This window comes from Podarcis erhardii (genome assembly GCF_964252035.2).
Source record: "Podarcis erhardii genome assembly, chromosome: 10".
Lineage (NCBI taxonomy): Eukaryota > Metazoa > Chordata > Lepidosauria > Squamata > Lacertidae > Podarcis > Podarcis erhardii.
This window is the reverse complement of record NC_138500.1, coordinates 63,957,126-63,975,919: the sequence shown is the minus strand read 5'-3', so window position 1 is coordinate 63,975,919 and position 18,794 is coordinate 63,957,126.

The following is an 18,794-nucleotide window of genomic DNA, read 5'->3' as shown; positions in this document are numbered from 1 at the left end:
AGCAAGTAAATGCCACAGAATGAGCAGATTAAACTGTAGCTACACTGATCTGTTTGCCAGAGATTCCAATTCTTCCCCTCCTAGCTTATGGGTTCTATGAAGTGTGTCTGTTAAGCTTGTGCTATGAACTAAATGAACATTCATTGCTGTTTTGCAAGAACGTGGCAACTTAATCCACCAAATGCATGCTTTGGGTGTTTAGCAAAAGAATAATAGCATGCATCCAAGTTCAAGTGTGTGACATTGTTGAAACCAGGACATCTGATAAACACAGTAAAATCTTGCAAATTACGACCCAATTTATTTAGATCCATTTTTGAACTTTAAAAAGCACTTTGGTCAAATAACTTACTAGCACATTTCTTTTTTTATTCACACCATTCTGCACTCAGGCTCAATGCAATTTACAGAGCATAAGCAAAAATCAAGATTTTATCTTAAAAACTGCAATGTTACAATTATTACTATTCCCCCTAGAATAACACACACAAGTCCCATCCAACTTGCATCTTAGTCAGGGTGAAGAGAAACAGCTCATGCACCCCAAATTCTAGGAAAGCGTGTTCTCCTTCATAGAGAGCACGTGTTGCGGTGGGGTCCGCCAGGACACTCCAAGTTGGGGAGCGGGCTATTTGATCGTTGGCCACTAATGCGATTGGGGCTTCCCTTGTTGTTGGGAAGAAGTTAATGTTGCCATTTATTGATTGACAGCCAGAAATAGTAAAACTCCTTGCACAAGGCTAGGGCTTCCTCTTTTCGCCCGTGCATTGGATTGCCCGTCCCTCCCTCCCTTAGAATAGGGTTGTTTGCTTTGACCTTGCTATGCCTGTCATGGGGTCATCTGCTTTGGAGCGGGGGCCTGGTAGGAATTTTGTCCATCTAGCTGATTGGCTGGGGCCATTTGCTTTTTGCCTACTGCGTAGCAAATCGTCACAACTTGTAAGGTTCGCGGTTAGGCATTGGTTTATGGTTTGGTTGGTTGAGGGGCATGGATTGGCTGTGCCTGCCCCTCTAATGCTGCTGCTGCAAGGGATTCCGTTAAAGGAATTGGGAGCTAACTATTGCTTGTCCACTCTGACAAGGGGGCTCGGGCTATAGCAATGAGCTCCTGGTTGCATTTGGGGTGAGGGCAGGTTCCCTGCTCTGCGTAACCCCCAAGTGTATTCCCCCATTCTGACTTTCGCATCGTGCGGAATGTCAGTCTGTCCCCCATGGTGGGGGCAGATAGTCGCAACCAATGCCTACGCAACCACTCACAAATTTGTATTTTAATAAAGTTGTGGCCAAAATTATGCCAAAAATCTTAAACAAAAATTTCTGTGTGATGTGTGAGTTATTGGGATGGACCTGGGGACCTTGACACGCAAAGAGTCTACTTAAAGTTCTGCAAAACAATTGCTTAAAGTGCTAAAGTGTTGCTGTACATGTTTATGAAAGCATGATACCATTTTTCAAGGACTGCACCATTTCAGAATGTGGGACAAGAGGTGGCAGCTGCTGTTTTGGAAACACTGCTTGCAGGGACCGGAATTATATGTACTCTGTCTATGGTGGAACAAGACTGAAATGAGTTACAGTCATAAATCGGCATACAGATGCTTCAGGTTGTGTTTTCTCAGGTTACGGACTGCTGAAACCCGGAAGTACCGGAACGGGTTACTTCTGGGTTTTGAATGTTGTGCAAGCACAGAAGCGCCAAATCACAACCTGCGTGTACACAGACACGCCACTACGGGTTGTGAACGCTGTGGGTTGCAAATGTGCATCCCACATGGATCATGTTCGCAACCCGAGCGTCCACTGTACTGGAATTTGAGGTGGGTCCAGTCTTATCCCAGAGGCTTCTGAGATCATAGAATCATAGATTTGTAGAGTTGGAAGAGACCACAAAGGTAATCGCATCCAAGCCCCTGCAATGAGGGATCCTTTGCCCAACATGGGCCTCAAACTCATGACAAATGAGCTACAGTAGATGAAGAAAGGAAGAGTGAAATTAGGATTGGAGGATGTCTGCCTTGAGGTGCACATCTCGTTAAAAAACCTAAAGCTTTCCTACTAGGTATTACAGGATTGGATATACCAAGACCGCAAAAAGACTTATATGAATATGCAACAAATACTATTAGCAAAACATTGGTAAGAAGAAGGTGTCCCAGCTAAAGAAGATTAGCAAGTGAAATTAATGGAGTATGCTGAAATGGCAAAATTGACTTTGAAATTAAGAGGAAGAGATGACAATGAGGACTTTATTGCATATATACAGAAGCAATGCACACAGGTTAACACATTAGCAGGATTTTAAGAATACTTGTTTTGACCAAACTGCGGGAGGCAGTGGAAGACAAGAGTGCCTGGTGTGCTCTGGTCCAAGGGTCACGACTAAAAGACTAAACAACAACAAGAAGAATACTTGTAAAGACCTTATGACTGGACAAGAAGTAATTTTAATGATTTTATAATTTAAAATGGACATGTGGTATAATGATAAACAAGGGGACTGGGGAAGGGAATAGTAGTAGTAGTAATAGTAGTAGTAGTAATAATAATAATAATAATAATAATAATAATAATAATAATAATAATAAAATTTATTATTTATACCTCGCCCATCGGGCTGAGTTTCCCCAGCCACTCTGGGAGGCTTCCAATCAAGAGTTAAAAACAATACAGCATTAAATATCAAAAACTTCCCTAAGCAGGGCTGCCTTCAGATGTCTTTTAAAAAGAAGATAGCTGCTTATTTCCTTCACATCTGAAGGGAGGGTGTTCCACAGGGTGGAATAGTGGGAAGTCAACTCTATTTTTTCTAAGTTTGAATATGTATTTTTATTTTTGGAAAATTAATAAAATAATATTTAAAAGGTGCACATCCCCTGTCCTAAATTTCTCCCAAACACACCCATCCTCGGAGGCAGATATATGCACCTTATTCTGCTCTTCTTATTCATATTTGGACTATCCAAGCAACTACCTATGAGCAGATTGCAGCAGGCAGTGCTAAATGCCCATTTTCTCCACAGTATTTAGTTGCTAACCACTTCTCTCAAAACCTGAGAAGCAAACCACCCAGTGAAAGAAACCATAAGAAAATAACAAAAGAATCCCTTTTTGGTACTCCTGGTCTTTCCACGTCTTTTCTGATTGATGTGCTCCATCTCTGGTGGGTTAGCAGGGTCCCACTCTATCCTCACAACTGTCCATTCCATCTGTCACCTCTTACAAGTGCATTAAACCTCTAATAGGGTTCCTGGACCTATGGAACCACTTTGGCTCAATAAAATAGCTTTTATTTAATAACAGATCACCGATTATAGATAATTTAATAAAGGAGGTATCCCAAAAGTGCAAAAGGAAGGTGTGCGGAACTTGCGGGGTGTTTTGTAAAGAAGACAGACAGAGATAGATGGATGGGGACAATTGTAGGCAGGCCCTCGGGTCGGCTAGAGAATAGGTAAACCAATCACGAAGAGCCACAGGGTACCAGAATGTCAGCCAACAGAGCAAAAGGACTTCTGGATGCCAGAGGTTTTAATCTCGTTTTCTCCACTTGTGAACTTGTTGATTTCTTCCTTTCCTCGAAAAAGAGAGTATGCTTTCTTGTTGTAGAAAGCTGATCCCTAGTATACACTTACCACTACCAGTAAAAGAGCAAAGCATTGTGTGATTTATTTATTTTTTTTGCACTAGAGCAATACATAAATAAGTGGTAAACCATGTGAAATTTATTTTTATTTTTTTTATTTTTTTAAAATAATATTTTTTAAAATTTTCCAATCAAACCAAATTATATATTCCAAATTACACAAATTGTCCAATAATCAAACAAATCTCAATGTTATGCCTAATTATAAAAAATATTATTTTTTAGCTGACTTCCCATGCTTCAAGATCAGAGGGAATCCTAATCATCTCATATTTCTACTGCATTTCAAAATATTACAATAATTCCCTTAATACATTCTGATGTTAATCCTTCATTATTTTCAACAGCCTCTGTGTTCATTCTGCAAGTGAGTTTAAGTCCAAATAAAATGTTTCTGTGTGGATTTTATGTCTTTACTCTTCTTCTTTATAGTTTAAACCATGTGAAATTTAGCATGTCCAGACAGCCTGCAGAATTGTAAGTGCTCCAAGTTCTAATACTACATAAGAGGAGGAAGGAACACAGCTCATAGGTTCTTTTGCTTCCTGCTCTGATGTCATAGAGGTGCTGGATAGCATAGAGGTGCAACCACGAACCAAGGAAGAACTGGAATTTTAGTGCAGGATTTAACTTCCTTCCGCAGGGCCTGTAAGACAGAGCTATTCTGCCTGGCTTTCAATTTGAATTTAGCCTGATCTTTTATTCACTTTCCTCCCCTCCCCCTCCCCCTCCCCCTCCCCCTCCCCCTTTATATGAAGATTACCTGCTCTGGGATCCCACAGCTAATTCTCCCCTGGTCTCCTCACTGGCCCAAATAGGATTAATTTAGCCAGCTAGCCCTGGTGATCATCTAATGTTTATTGGATGGATTTTCCTCCTGAATTGATTTTTGAATTCTGAATTTATTGTTATTCATGTTTTATACTGTATTTTATGTTTTGTTGTTGTTGTTGTTGTTGTTGTTGCATCAATTAAGTGTTTTAAATTTGTTGTTAGCTGCCCTGAGCCTGGTTTTCTGAACAGAGAAGGGCAGGGTATAAATAAAAAAATTGTTATTATTATTAATGAGCAACTTGCAAAAAGTAAAATCATGTAACTCACAGAGAGCCAGAGAGCAATAAAGCTTAAACTGCTAGAGATGAGCCAGTGATGGAACCAAACTTGCTTCTTTTACACGTGAATTCTATGGTGGCATACCTAAAAACACATCCATGCAATATTAAAACAATAAAAATCAAAACAAAATAATCAAACCAGAATAATACTGCTGACCTATTAATCCAGCTATAACAATACTGTAACATTAAAAAGCTTGAGCAGACAAAAATGTCTTAACCTGCCACTAAAAGCAGTACAGCAGTACCAGTGTTAACACAAAACGGCTTAGTACAAAATCCAGATAGCAACAGCAGTAGCTTCTAAGACCCTAAAGAGGAAAGACCCAGTGTACTTCTGCTGCCTTTGGGTGTGTTCGTTGGTGCCTGGAAAGAAATGGACTGGAAAGAAAGGAACATATAGAGACTGTGACTAAGTTCTGCTAAACCAGAAGCTTCCGATAAAGTTGGATATAATGGAAACAGATAGTTTGAGAGCCCACCTGGTATAGTGGTTAGAGTGTTAGACTAGGACCTCAGACCAGTGGAGTTCAAATCCCCATTGATGACCTTTTACTATATAGCTGTTGACCTTGAGTCAGTCATTATCTCTCAGAACTAACATACAACACTGGGTTACTATAAGAACAGGGTGGGGAGAGGGAGATCTCTGTATGCCACTTGCAGATCCTTGGAGGAAAGATGATATACAAACCTAATAATAAATAGCTAGGATGCCCAAATGCAAGTGAGGAGAGGGCTGTTGTTGTTGTTGTTGTTTAGTTGTTTAGTGGTGTCCGACTCTTTGTGACCCCATGGACCAGAGCACGCCAGGCACTCCTGTCTTCCACTGCCACAGCTTGGTCAAACTCATGTTAGTGGCTTCAAGAACACTGTCCAACCATCTCATCCTTTGTCGTCCCCTTCTCCTTGTGCCCTCCATCTTTCCCAACATCAGGGTCTTTTCCAGGGAGTCGTCTCTTCTCATGAGGTGGCCAAAGTATTGGAGCCTCAGCTTCAGGATCTGTCCTTCCAGTGAGCACTCAGGGCTGATTTCCTTAAGAATGGATAGGTTTGATCTTCTTGCAGTCCATGGGACCCTCAAGAGTCTCCTCCAGCACCATAATTCAAAAGCATCAATTCTTCGGCGATAGCTTTCTTTATGGTCCAGCTCTCACTTCCATACATCACTCCTGGGAAAACCATAGCTTTTACTTTATGTACCTTTCATGGATCACTGCCTTGCCATGGTGAAGGGGCTTGAATAACTCAGAGAAGCTATGAGCTATGCCATGCAGGGCCACCCAAGATGAACAGGTCATAGTGGAGAGTTTTGACCAAATGTGATCCACCTGGAGCAAGAACCGGCAAGCCACTCCAGTATCACTGCCAAGAAAACTCCATGGACAAAGACAACAGGCATATAAAAGTTATGACACTGGAGGAGAGGGCTACTGTACATTTTATTATTCCCTCCTGCCTCCACCAAATGGATAATATTTCTCACACCATAGGGCTGCCAGGCTAAGAGAAGCTCCTCCTGCTGAAAGCCTGTCTTCTACATAACAATTAGGTACCTATGCCCCTGTCCTCATTTATATCTGCTCACCTCACACTTGGGCATCAATCATATCTTAAATATTTCACCATTTGTTTCCTCTCTCAATTTGAGTCTCTCAGACCACCTCATTTTCAGGGTGAGCAGCGCGCAGAAAATTGGACGCACTGATAAAAGTGCTAAATTAATTACAATGCAAAGGTCAGGATGAATTTTCATCCTTAATGAGTCATTGGATTCTGTTTAATGATTTTTTTAAAAGAAAGGAATGCTGACAAAAATTCTCTGCTGCCCTGAAACAGCAGGCAGCCGCAAGACTAGAGAAATAATAAAGGGGGGGGGGTTGGCTGCTTGTAACCCTGACGATGATGGAAAGCATTGCAGTGGAGTGGGCCTCGTTAATTTTCAGTGATTTGAAGCTGAACCCGGGGGATAGAAAGTTTTAGATCCCCTGGTCTAATAGTTAGAAGGACTGCAAACAACTAATTTGTTATGTAGGGGAAGTTTGAGAATTGAGGGAGATGTCAGCCCTTATGCCCTAAAGTAGGTGTCACCAAGATGGTACCTACCAGATGTTTTCAGACCAGAACTCCAATCATCCCTGGTTAATGGCCATGCTGGCAACATCTGGAGGGTACTGGCTCACTCCGCTCTATAGCAAAGAGCCAGAAAGTTCTACTATTTTCTCTACATATTTTGGGGGGTTGTCATCACAGGAGTGTGTCAGTCAGTAATCACACAGTTCAAAGATGGAGTTATTTGCAAAAAATAGAATCTTCACAGTCTTGGTTGAATGTCAGGCCTAATGAGCAGAACAGTTAATTCCTCGTGGTCTTCCTTCATGCAAATCGGTTGCTGAGAATGAAATTCCCTGCTTCCTCACAGCCTTCTAAGTTTCCACCTCTCCAGGGCTTTTTCCAAGCAATCAGAGACTTTGTCTATGTGCAGTCAACCTCACCTCTGCCCTTTTTGTGCCTCTTCTGGTTCTGGGATAACCAGAATACTTGCTCATAATACAAATCATTATGCCTCAGTCTATCCTCATTTTGTTATTGTGAGTCTGAAATTCAGCTCCTTAGAAGAAAGGTGGGATAAAAATGTCAGAAAATAGGTATATCCAGACAGCAGAACTTCAGAATATGTCTGCCACCATATATATATGAACTACTATGCAGCAAGAATGTTCAGATCAAACTGCTTGTATTGTTTCTGCTGAGTGTCAAACAATAACAACGGGAAACCTACGTCATTTGTCTCTTCAAGTCTGGTATAGCAATATTTGGACAACTGATGTATTGGAGAAAATTGCCCATATTGTATGCATGTTACAAGGGGAAGAGAAACCAGAAGCATTCATTCCTGTATGGTGGAACTTTATTTAATATGCCAATGCATCGTATATGCAAAAATACATACTAGTTGTGGTTCGAGGACCCGACCCCCGCAATGTGGAATGAATACACAAGGACACGTGATATAAGGTTAATGGGCAAGAAAAGGCCACAACTTTATTGATTACAGCAGTGATAAGGTATTGGCTTAGGCATTGGATGTCTAAAACAAGGGGGTTTATTCACCAGTAGGTGGAGCCTGTTGATGCTAATCCAACTATAGGCTCTCCCCTGATGTCACCGAGGGTCGTGCCATGGCCTCCCGCCAAGCAGGCATCGGACAGAGTACACGACCGCCGGATTCCTTTAACAGAATACCCAAAAATTGAAGGCATAGGCAATGGCCACACCTAGCCCTTCGACACCATGACACATTATTCCAATGCCTAACCTACCCACCAATACCACGAAAGTTGTGACGATTGCTACGAGGTAGGCGAAAAAACCAAAAAGCCTAATGCCAAATGGAAAAATTCCTACCAGGCCCCCTGGACAACCAGGGCGACCAACCTAAGGTCCATAGCAAGGCCAAGGAACTAAGACCCTGAGCTTGAAGGGAGTGAAGGGTGGGTGACTCGCGACGAGACGACGGAGAGGAGAATGAGGCCGAGGAGGGGCTGGTGCCGCAGCACATAGGCTGCTGAACACGCCCCCTTGGAGGCACCTGGTTGGATGCCTGCCGATGGGCGTGGGCGCCAGCCAGGTGAGAGGGGGAGGCAGGGGGCTACCGGCCCCTGCTAGGGGGGCGGAGCTCGGGCTCCCGCCCACAACCACTCCCCTCTCTTCCAGGGAGGAGAGTCTCTATGGACAAAGAGATTAGATTAAATGATATTTTCTCTTCTCCGCCATAATTGGAATTTGTCCTTCTACTTCTCTTTTCTTATTTTGGCTTCAGTGTCTGTAGCACAACTTACTACCCATTCCATATTGGGATTTGTTTTGATATATGCTGTTCTTTTTGTTCTTTAATGTTAAAAAAAAACCTAATAAATATAATTAAAATAGTTCGAAAAAAACTATACAGCAAATTTTACTGGACTAATAATTGCAAAAGAATTGCAGGATTTGGACTTCATATTCCAAGTGTAAAATCCTTTCTTTTCTCTTGTCACTGATACGTAAAGGGAGCAATGCGAATTGAAACATGAAAATTAAATATGGAGAAATGTGATTATACAGGTAGAAATTCAGTGCAATGACTTATGCATATAGAACTACTTGAAGTTATTGAGACAGATCCCATCCCTTTCCACATCAGTTCTCAACAAAAGCAGAATTTTAAATATGCATTCTGCTTGGAGATTCCACTCCCCGCATACAAATATGCAGTTTGATTTTTGTTGTGCTCTTTAAATCTTCAAACTTCTTCGAGCCGTGTTTATAAAAGCTGTGAAGTGTGATTCAGGATCTCATAAGCGCATACCATTTGTTCACTGTTCTGGAAACAAACATCTACTGTAATTTTGATTGGCTTTCCCCTCTTCTCAAATGAAGAAAAATATCTGAGTAATGATGTCTGATAACTTATACTTGGTGCAAATGGCTCACTTTGAGCTCTCCGTGGTGCTGAAAGTGCCAGCCTGCTTTCCCCCATTATGACCTGCAGGGATATTGTCAAGATCAGGACAGGGGCAAGTGCTTTCCATATAAGGTAAAGGTAAAGGGACCCCTGACTATTAGGTCCAGTCATGGCCGACTCTGGGGTTGCGGCGCTCATCTCGCTTTATTCGCTGAGGGAGCCGATGTACAGCTTCCAGTTCATGTGGCCAGCATGACTAAGCTGCTTCTGGAGGACCAGAGCAGCGCACAGAAATGCCGTTTACCTTCCCGCTGGAGTGGTACCTATTTATCTACTTGCACTTTGACGTGCTTTTGAACTGCTAGGTTGGCAGGACAGAGCAACGGGAGCTCACCCCGTCACGGGAATTCGAACCACCGACCTCCTGATCGGCAAGTCCTAGGCTCTGTGGTTTAACGCACAGCACCACCTGCATCCCTGCTTTCCATATACCCATGGCTTAAATATTTTCACGCTACCTTGAAAAAGCCAAGGCAGTTTCCACAAATGCCTGAGCAGTAAAATATTTAAATAATGGAATAGATCACAGCAAAAGGAAGCACCAGCAGCAGAATAAAACCAGGCTTATTATAAAAGCATGTGAACACTGGCTACTGTAGTGAGATTTGTAAAACATTGTAAAATCTCTTAAGAGCAATTAAAAGTCTGGTAGAACAGAGATGCTTTTACAAAGGAATCCAAAACCTGATCAAACGCCATACGGAAAGAGGATTTGGTGTATAAATCAGTTTCCCTAGAAACAGGACTGAATTTCCTCTTTCTTTGACATCTCCACCTGTGAAAAGTGTCATGAGCTTTCACCTAGGGTGCTGAATATCACTACCCAAGGGCCTTGCTTTTGAGGCCAGGGGTCAAAATGTTTGCAAGATGCTCCCACACCTTTTCAGCTGAGAGCTATTTCTGATGGCTCAGGAAGAATGCTATTAAAAATGTATTGGAAGCACATCACACACAAAAAGTTTACTTTTAAGTAAGGCAGAGCCCAAAGTTCAGCTTGAAAAGGCATGAGGGAGGTCATGAAAATGGGTCCCCGAAACCAGGGTCAGTTTTTGGAGGGGTGGTAAAATTACTTGAAGATTTCAAGACCTTATCCTTTACTATTCAACAGTAGTACAGTGGTACCTCGGGTTAAGTACTTAATTCGTTCCGGAGGTCCGTTCTTAACCTGAAACTGTTCTTAACCTGAAGCACCACTTTAGCTAATGGGGCCTCCTGCTGCTGCCGTGCCGCCGGAGCACGATTTCTGTTCTCATCCTGAAGCAAAGTTCTTAACCCGAGGTACTATTTCTGGGTTAGAGGAGTCTGTAACCTGAAGCGTCTGTAACCTGAAGCATATGTAACCCAAGGTACCACTGTATCCATTTTCCTTTATTTTTCCTGCCACTTCTAGTAGAGGTAAAGCTTTTTATACCTACCGCCCACTAATGCATTTTTCTTGATGGTAAAATTTCCTTACTGCCCACCAGTGCTCAATGGAAGAAGGATTCAGCTTGTGCCATAGATGCGGTGCGGTGCGCAACCCAAAATTGCGTAACCTGAAGCATCTGTACCACTGTATAGAGGAAGCATTTTCTCCCCTGAGAGTGCCCTTACAATTATGCTGCACCATGAGGCATGTTCAGGCTTTTGCTTGAACTCATAAATGCTGTACCTGTGACTGGGGGAAGTGGTACACATGCAAGCTCCGCCTCCAGTGTCTCTGTGCATGTCACTCTGTGTGCTCATTTCCTGCCTTCCCATTGTCATGACCCCAGAACCCAGCAGAGTCAGAGGCTACAAAAGTCTCAATCTATAGAGTTAGAACAAGTTCAGTGATCTGAGCCGGCTCCTGGAGACCGGGAGACCACTGGGCTGGGGGTTAATAGACCGTCACCCACAAAGCAATCTCCCATACCACCAGAAACTGTAGGGCCAGAACCAGGACTCGCACAAGCATCTTCCCCTGACACCAGGATATCCACTGGCTCCACAGTCCTTCACCAGCAGTGCATGGAATGGACCAAGACTGAAGCTATGGAACAGAGGCTTCTGCCCATTTTCAGAGCAGAAGATTGGCTCTTGAAGACTCTTCAAATTATCCACCAGAAGGTGGAACCTGGGAAAGGTAGCAGCTTAGAACATTGCAGGTGGCTCTCAACCTTTGTTGAGCTATCTGAATGACCTTGCTGCCTCATCTGGTATAGACCTGAACATATGAGTTGTACTGCATGGAAAAGGGGCTTCTACTCATGTTCACCTGAACATCAATACAATTGTCCACACAATCATGGACTCTGATAAAACAGGGTCCTCAATTCTGCACAAGGTGTTCCTCTTGCTTCCAAGTGAATGCTAGTAGAAAACATTCTAAACATGACACAGGGAAGGTCTGGGGTTTCAGGGGTTGAGAGGCATGTGAGAATGCCCAAGGATCATGTAAGCACTACTACTTTGAGAGTCAGTGTGTTCGACTGAATGCCTGAACATGCTTTATTTATGGCGTAATATCATTCTGAATGGCAGCCAACATTTTTAAAATGCTGGGCTGAAGCAGTCTTCTTAATTTCAGGAGGAAGGTTAGGAGACAAAAGAGTAAGACTCCACCCATCCAGTGTGTTGGGGCTAAAAGAAATGGTTTAAAAGTCCAGATAAATGGAGGCTTAACATAAGTAGTGTGTTTGTGTGTCAATGGCATTTTACTCTCTCTTGTATTTTACGGTAATTGTTCTGGCTACTTGAAATATTCAGGAGCTGCAGCAGTCTGCAAACAGCCATACTCCCATAATGACATGCTTGGAAGAACACCATATAATGATTTAGCAACATTCTTGGAACTTTTTGAAGGACAGGGGTTGAGACTGCTAGTCAGTGACTGCCATATGGAGATCTGGCTGCTAGCAAGGGAAGGTCTGAAAGCTTCCAAAGAATTTCACTGCCTCTCCCCCTCCTCCCCGCTTGCACAAACTGTGAATGAGGAGGACAGGCACATTTTGAGACAGGAATGTTTCATCTGAACCCTACAGTGAGAACACAAGAATCTCTCACTCATCTCAGTTTCTGCATGAATCACTCCTGAGTGGAAGGAGGCAGATCTAGGGCAGTGACTCATTCAATGAGACCCAAGCATTTCCTTCAACAGGTGCCTTGAAGGAATCCAAAACAAACAAACAAACAGGGACTTCCGGAGGCGGCGCGAAACAGCGATGGCGGTCCTCTTCACTTTCTGAAGAGGGGCTCCGCAGGAAAGGGTCGTTCGCTGCGGCATAGCGACGACCCGTTAGGAAAAACCACGGGCAGAGGGAGCCCGTGGCCGTGGGACTCGGCGGGTGCCAGGAACTCCCCCAGAAGTGTTGAAGGGACCCCGTAAGGGGCTCCGGAGCGTGAAAGGGGGAGCGGCGCTGTGAGTTCATCGCTCTTTCTGCGGGAGGCGAAGCCGCGCGGCTGCTGATGATGAGCGCCGACCTTTCTTCCTGTGAACATCAATTTGGCAAGCAACATACCCGTGAGTAAAGTGAACTACAATTTGGACTCAAAATATCTCTTTTCCGGGTTTGAAAACGGGAGACGAGTAAAAGGAAGTCCGTCTCCCGATACTGCTTACAAGATCAAAGCATAGATACAGAGAAGCGCTGAGGCGTTTAATGGGAACTTTGTAAAGTGGAACTATTGTGCATTTACAGAATTTACAGTCCTCTTATTTAAAAGACCAAGAGAGATCTTATTTTTGCCTATGGGACTTGTATTTGGGACTTTGTTCTAAGAACGCAAGTCGTCGGGCTGTCAGTGCGTAACTGAGCTGTCAAACTGCGGACTATAGTAACAAGATTTTAAGTCGCTACATATATTGAGACTTTAAATGTTTAAAACACTGTTGCAACTACCACTCTGGCTCCTAGTGGCTTTAGTTTAAAAAGTAGAGGACTCTGCGAACCTTCCTTTTGTCTTGGAATTACAAATTAAAAAAAGAGATCACAGAAACTTTAAATGGCGGAAAAATTCTCTCCTTCCCTGAAATTTTAAGATACTCCCCCTAGAGGATTGTGGAGTTACAGAGGCCTGGGAAACAAACTTTGTTTGGAATTTTTGTGGTTTAATTGTGTGTACTCTGGACTTGCTTTCTCATGGAATAAAGGATAACTTGACCTTGAACAAGAGGCAGGTGTGGAATGAGTGGCACAGGGAAAACAAGAGCAGCCAAAGCTAAAGAAAGAGAAAAAGAAAAAGAAAAAGAAAGGAAGCCTGTGCAACTTGTCCAAACAACTTTAGCTCATCATCGTAGATCATCTGTTCCAACCGTCCTGACAGCACAGGAGGTGGAGGCCGAACAGCCTGCTGAAGAGGACATGGCAACAGGAGGATCTGACACAGTTTTGAAACAAATTTTAGAACAATTAGCAATTCTAAATCAAAAAGTGGACAATCAATCATTAAAAATAGACCAAGCAACATCTACTATTGGTGCATTATCTGAAAAGGTCTCTCAGAATACACAGGCAATTGAGAATTTACAAGGAGCTACAGCTGAAAATCATAAATTAGCTGTGGAAGCCTATCAAAAAGCGGAGCAAGCAAGTAAAAAAGTTGATGAGATTAAAGGTGAAATCAAGCCTCTGCAAAGACAGGTAGGGGAACAACAGGCCTACCTGTCGATGGTGGAATTGAGAAACAAGGAGAATAACCTTAGGTTGAGAGCTGTCCCAGAATTGGAGGAAGGCAACTTGGAGGGATTTTTGACACTTTTATTCTCCAAATTTTGGGGAATAGAAGAGGATAAAGACTTTAAAATTGTGACTGCATTTAGACTGGGCAGATCGGTGAAGAAAGACAAGTCCAGAGACTGTTTGGTTATTTTGAGATCAAGAGAAGAAAGAGACAAGATACTAGGCCTACATTTCAAAAAATCTCTAGAGATAGAAGGCAAAAAGGCTGAAATTTACAGAGATATACCCAAATTGTTATTGGATCTTAGAGCCTCATACATAGAACTGGCAAAACTGTTGAGAAACAACACAATCCCCTATAGGTGGGAGTTCCCGCAAGGACTATCATTTAGTTATAAAGGAAGGAAAATAAGAATCAGAACACCAGAGGACCAGCAGAAGTTTCTTCACGACAACGGGGAAGACCTCCAGAAAGGAGCAGTTGCGTCTTGGCCACCTCCACTACCAGAAACCAAACAGCCTGGAGCTGGACCATCACTGCCACCGCCGGGAACGGGGGAACTAGACACCCCATTGTAAGGCCTATAAACTGACTCAGGATGTCTCTGCAACTTCTCAGCTGGAATATAAATGGCGGAAATTCTCCAGAAAAAAGAAGGAAAGTATTTCACATTTTGAAGAAAGAACAATTGGACATTATTTGCCTGCAAGAAACACATGTGACAAGGCTCCATCGGAAAGTGCTAATTAACAAAAGGTTAGGCCAAGAATTTATTTCTTCGGACAGAGTTAAGAAAAGAGGAGTAGTGATATATGCAAAGGAGAGCCTGTCACCGAAATTTCTATTTAAAGATGAACAAGGCAGAATCTTGGCTATTGAAATTTATACACATGGAGAAAAATTTTTGATATTAGGAATCTACGCACCAAATGATGGAAAATCGGAATTTTTTAAGAAGCTGCATGAGACTTTACTGGACTATCTAGACTATAACAACATTATTATGTTGGGAGATATGAATGGGGTCGTCTCTGTAAATATGGATAAGTCGCAGAGTGCAAATATAACAAAAGAAGGCAGACTACCTAAAACTTTTTTTGAAATGACAGACAATATGGATTTGATTGATATATGGAGAGTCAAGAACCCCCTAGGAAAAGAAGGAACTTTCTTTTCTGAAGCTCATCTGTCATGGACACGAATCGACCAAATATGGACAACTAAAGGACTGGCACCTAAAACTAGAAAAGTGGAAATTTGCCCAAAAACTTGCTCCGACCATAATGCTTTGAAAATGGAACTGAGACTAAACATAACCGGATCCTTCCAATGGAAAATGAATGACACTTTATTTAGAGATCAGGAGATTGTGAAGAAGGCCCAAAAAACTTTGAAAGACTACTTTGAGATAAATCTAAACACTACGGTGGAAAAAAGAACAATCTGGGACGCAAGTAAAGCGGTCATGAGAGGGTTTCTAATACAACAAAACACCGTAAAGAAAAGACTCTGGAATGAAAAGAAGCAGAAGATACTGGAGAGAATAAGTGAAGGTGAAAGGAAATTAAGATCCAGGCCCAAGTCTAAGGAAGTGCTGAGAGAAGTGAAATTTTTCCAGGCCCAATACATGAAACTGATAAACCAAGAAGTGGAGTGGAAAATTAAACAAATGAGACAAAGATCTTTCGAATCAGCTAACAAGTGTGGGAAGCTGCTAGCATGGCAGTTGAAAAAAAGACAAAAACTAAATACAGTCACAAATCTAGAGATTGAAGGGAGAATGGTTCAGAAGCCTGAAGAAATTAGGAAATGTTTCCAGAGATATTTCAAAGATCTTTATGCACAAGGGCCGCAGAAAGAATCTGAGATGGACCAATTTATTAAAACTAACGGATTACAAAAAATTTCCCAGGAAATGAGAACAATCCTGAATGTTAAAGTTTCACAGCAGGAAATCGAGAGTGCCATACAGAACCTCCAACTAGGCAAATCTCCAGGCCCTGATGGACTTACCTCCAAATATTATAAGGTTTTGAAGGACTATTTGATACAACCCTTGATGGAGGTATGTAACCAGATCATGGAGGGTAAGAAGGCACCAGAAACGTGGAAAGAAGCTTTCATCACATTGATTCCTAAAACAGCAACTGAAAAGACTCAACTTAAGAACTACCGTCCCATCTCACTCCTAAATGTGGATTACAAAATTTTTGCAGATATCTTGGCTAATAGATTTAAAAAAGTATTGAACGAAGTGATCCATAAAGACCAAGCAGGCTTTCTCCCGGGTAGGCATTTGTTTGACAACACGAGAAACATTATTGACATTTTGGAACTCTTACAAACAAATATTAACACTAGAGCGGTGTTAATTTTTATTGATGCGGAGAAAGCCTTTGACAACATTTCTTGGATGTTCATGAAGAAAAATTTGGAAGGGATGGGAGTGGGACGGGGGTTTGAAAATGGTATAGAAGCAATATATTCAGATCAAAAAGCTAAATTGATAGTAAACAATGTGGTGACGGAGGAATTCAATATTGAAAAAGGGACACGACAAGGGTGCCCTCTATCCCCATTATTGTTTATCTCGGTCCTGGAGGTGCTTCTGAACATGATTAGAAGAGACCGGTCAGTTCGGGGCATTGAGGTTGGAGTAAAACAATATAAATTGAAAGCATTCGCAGATGATTTGGTATTAACATTACAGGAGCCAGTTCCTAGCACAAAAAGAGTTTTGGATTTAATTTCTGATTATGGTCGGGTGGCGGGATTTAAGTTGAATAAGCAAAAGACTAAGGTCTTAACAAAGAACCTAACGTCTACAGAAGCAGATGAGTTTTTGAAAGAGACAGGATTAAATGTGGTTAAAAAGGTAAAATACCTAGGGGTGTACCTGACTTCTAAAAACTTGAATTTGTTTAAGGACAACTATGAGAAATGTTGGTCAGAAATTAAAAGGGATTTGGAAATTTGGACAAGACTAAAACTTTCCTTGTTAGGCCGAATAGCAGCTATAAAGATGAATGTTTTGCCGAAAATGTTATTTTTGTTTCAGACCCTGCAGATTGTGGACAAAGTGGTATGTTTTGGAAAGTGGCAGAAGGATATCTCTAAGTTCGTTTGGCAGGGCAAAAAGCCCCGAATTAAGTTTAAAATATTAACAGATGCGAAAGAAAGGGGGGGATTTGCCCTGCCAGACTTGAGGTTATATTATGAATCTACAGCCTTCTGCTGGATGAAAGATTGGTTTTTGTTAGAGAACACCGATGTCCTAGATCTGGAAGGGTTTGATAATGCTTTTGGGTGGCATGCGTATTTGTGGTATGACAAGGTTAAAGTTCATAAAATGTTCAAAAACCATATTGTTAGAAGAGCAATTTTTATGGTCTGGACAAAATATAAAGACTTATTGGAGAGCAAAACACCAAGGTGGCTTTCACCGGCGGAGGCCAAGGCACGTAAGAGACTTAACATGGAGGCCTACTGGCCAAAATATTGGGAATTAATTGAAAAAGATGGTGACAATTGGAAGCTGCAGAGTTTTGAAAGTGTAAAAAGCAAGGTGCGAGACTGGTTGCATTATGCTCAAATTCGGGAAATTTTCAAAACAGATAAAAAGGTTGGGTTTCAGGTGGAAAAATCGAAATTAGAGACAGAATTGTTAGAACCTAAAGACAAATTACTTTCAAGAATGTATAACTTGCTGCTTAAATGGAATACACAGGATGAGACAGTCAAATCCGCCATGATAAAGTGGGCACAGGATATTGGACATAACATTATGTTTGAGGACTGGGAAAGGCTATGGACCACCGGATTGAAATTCACGGCATGTAGTGCCCTGAAAGAAAATATTATGAAAATGATATACCGGTGGTACATGACCCCAGTCAAGCTTGCTAAGATATATCACCTGTCTGATAATAAGTGTTGGAAGTGTAAAGAGGCGGAAGGGACGTTCTTTCATCTCTGGTGGACATGTCCGAAAGTGAAGGCCTTTTGGGAAATGATCTATAATGAGTTAAAAAAGGTATTCAGATATACCTTGCCTAAGAAACCGGAGGCCTTCCTTCTGGGCATTGTAGACCAGAATGTGTTAAAGAAGGATAGAACCTTTTTTATGTATGCTACAACAGCAGCAAGAATTCTCATCGCAAAGTGTTGGAAGACACAAGATTTACCCACACTGGAGGAATGGCAGACGCAGTTGATGGACTATATGGAACTGGCTGAAATGACTGGCAGAATCCGAGACTTGGGAGAAGAAACAATGGAAGAGGACTGGAAAAAATTTAAGGATTTTGCAAAAATATTATAAGTTGTATGAATGTTAAGAAAATGCACTTTTTAGGAAATATTAGCCCCAGCAATGGTAATCAGGTGAAATGAAGACTAAGGCACAAGAAGATAGAGGTGAAATTAAGAAAATTTTTTATTGCATTATGTTTTAATCACAATACATAAGATCATGGTTATAATAACTCTGACTTTGGCAACATGATGAATTGAAAGATACAATAAGTAATGAAATAAGATAACAAATAGCTGAAGACTTCGTATTATGAACATTGGGTTACAAATATACTGAAATGGGTAACATGACAAAATGAAAGATACAATAAGTGACGAAATAAGATAACAAAATGCTGAAGTTGGTATTATAAATAATGCAGATTCGGGAAGATGTGGGGAAGTCCAAAAGATTCTGTAAAAAGAAATATGATTTATGAAACTCTTGTATTTTATTTTTTTTGTTTTTTTTCTTATTCTGTAAAATTAATAAAAATCTTAAAAAAAAAACAAAACAAAACAAACAAACAAACAAACAAACAAACAAACAAACTGCACTCCTATTGTATTATAAGCTATCAGTCTGAAAATGTCC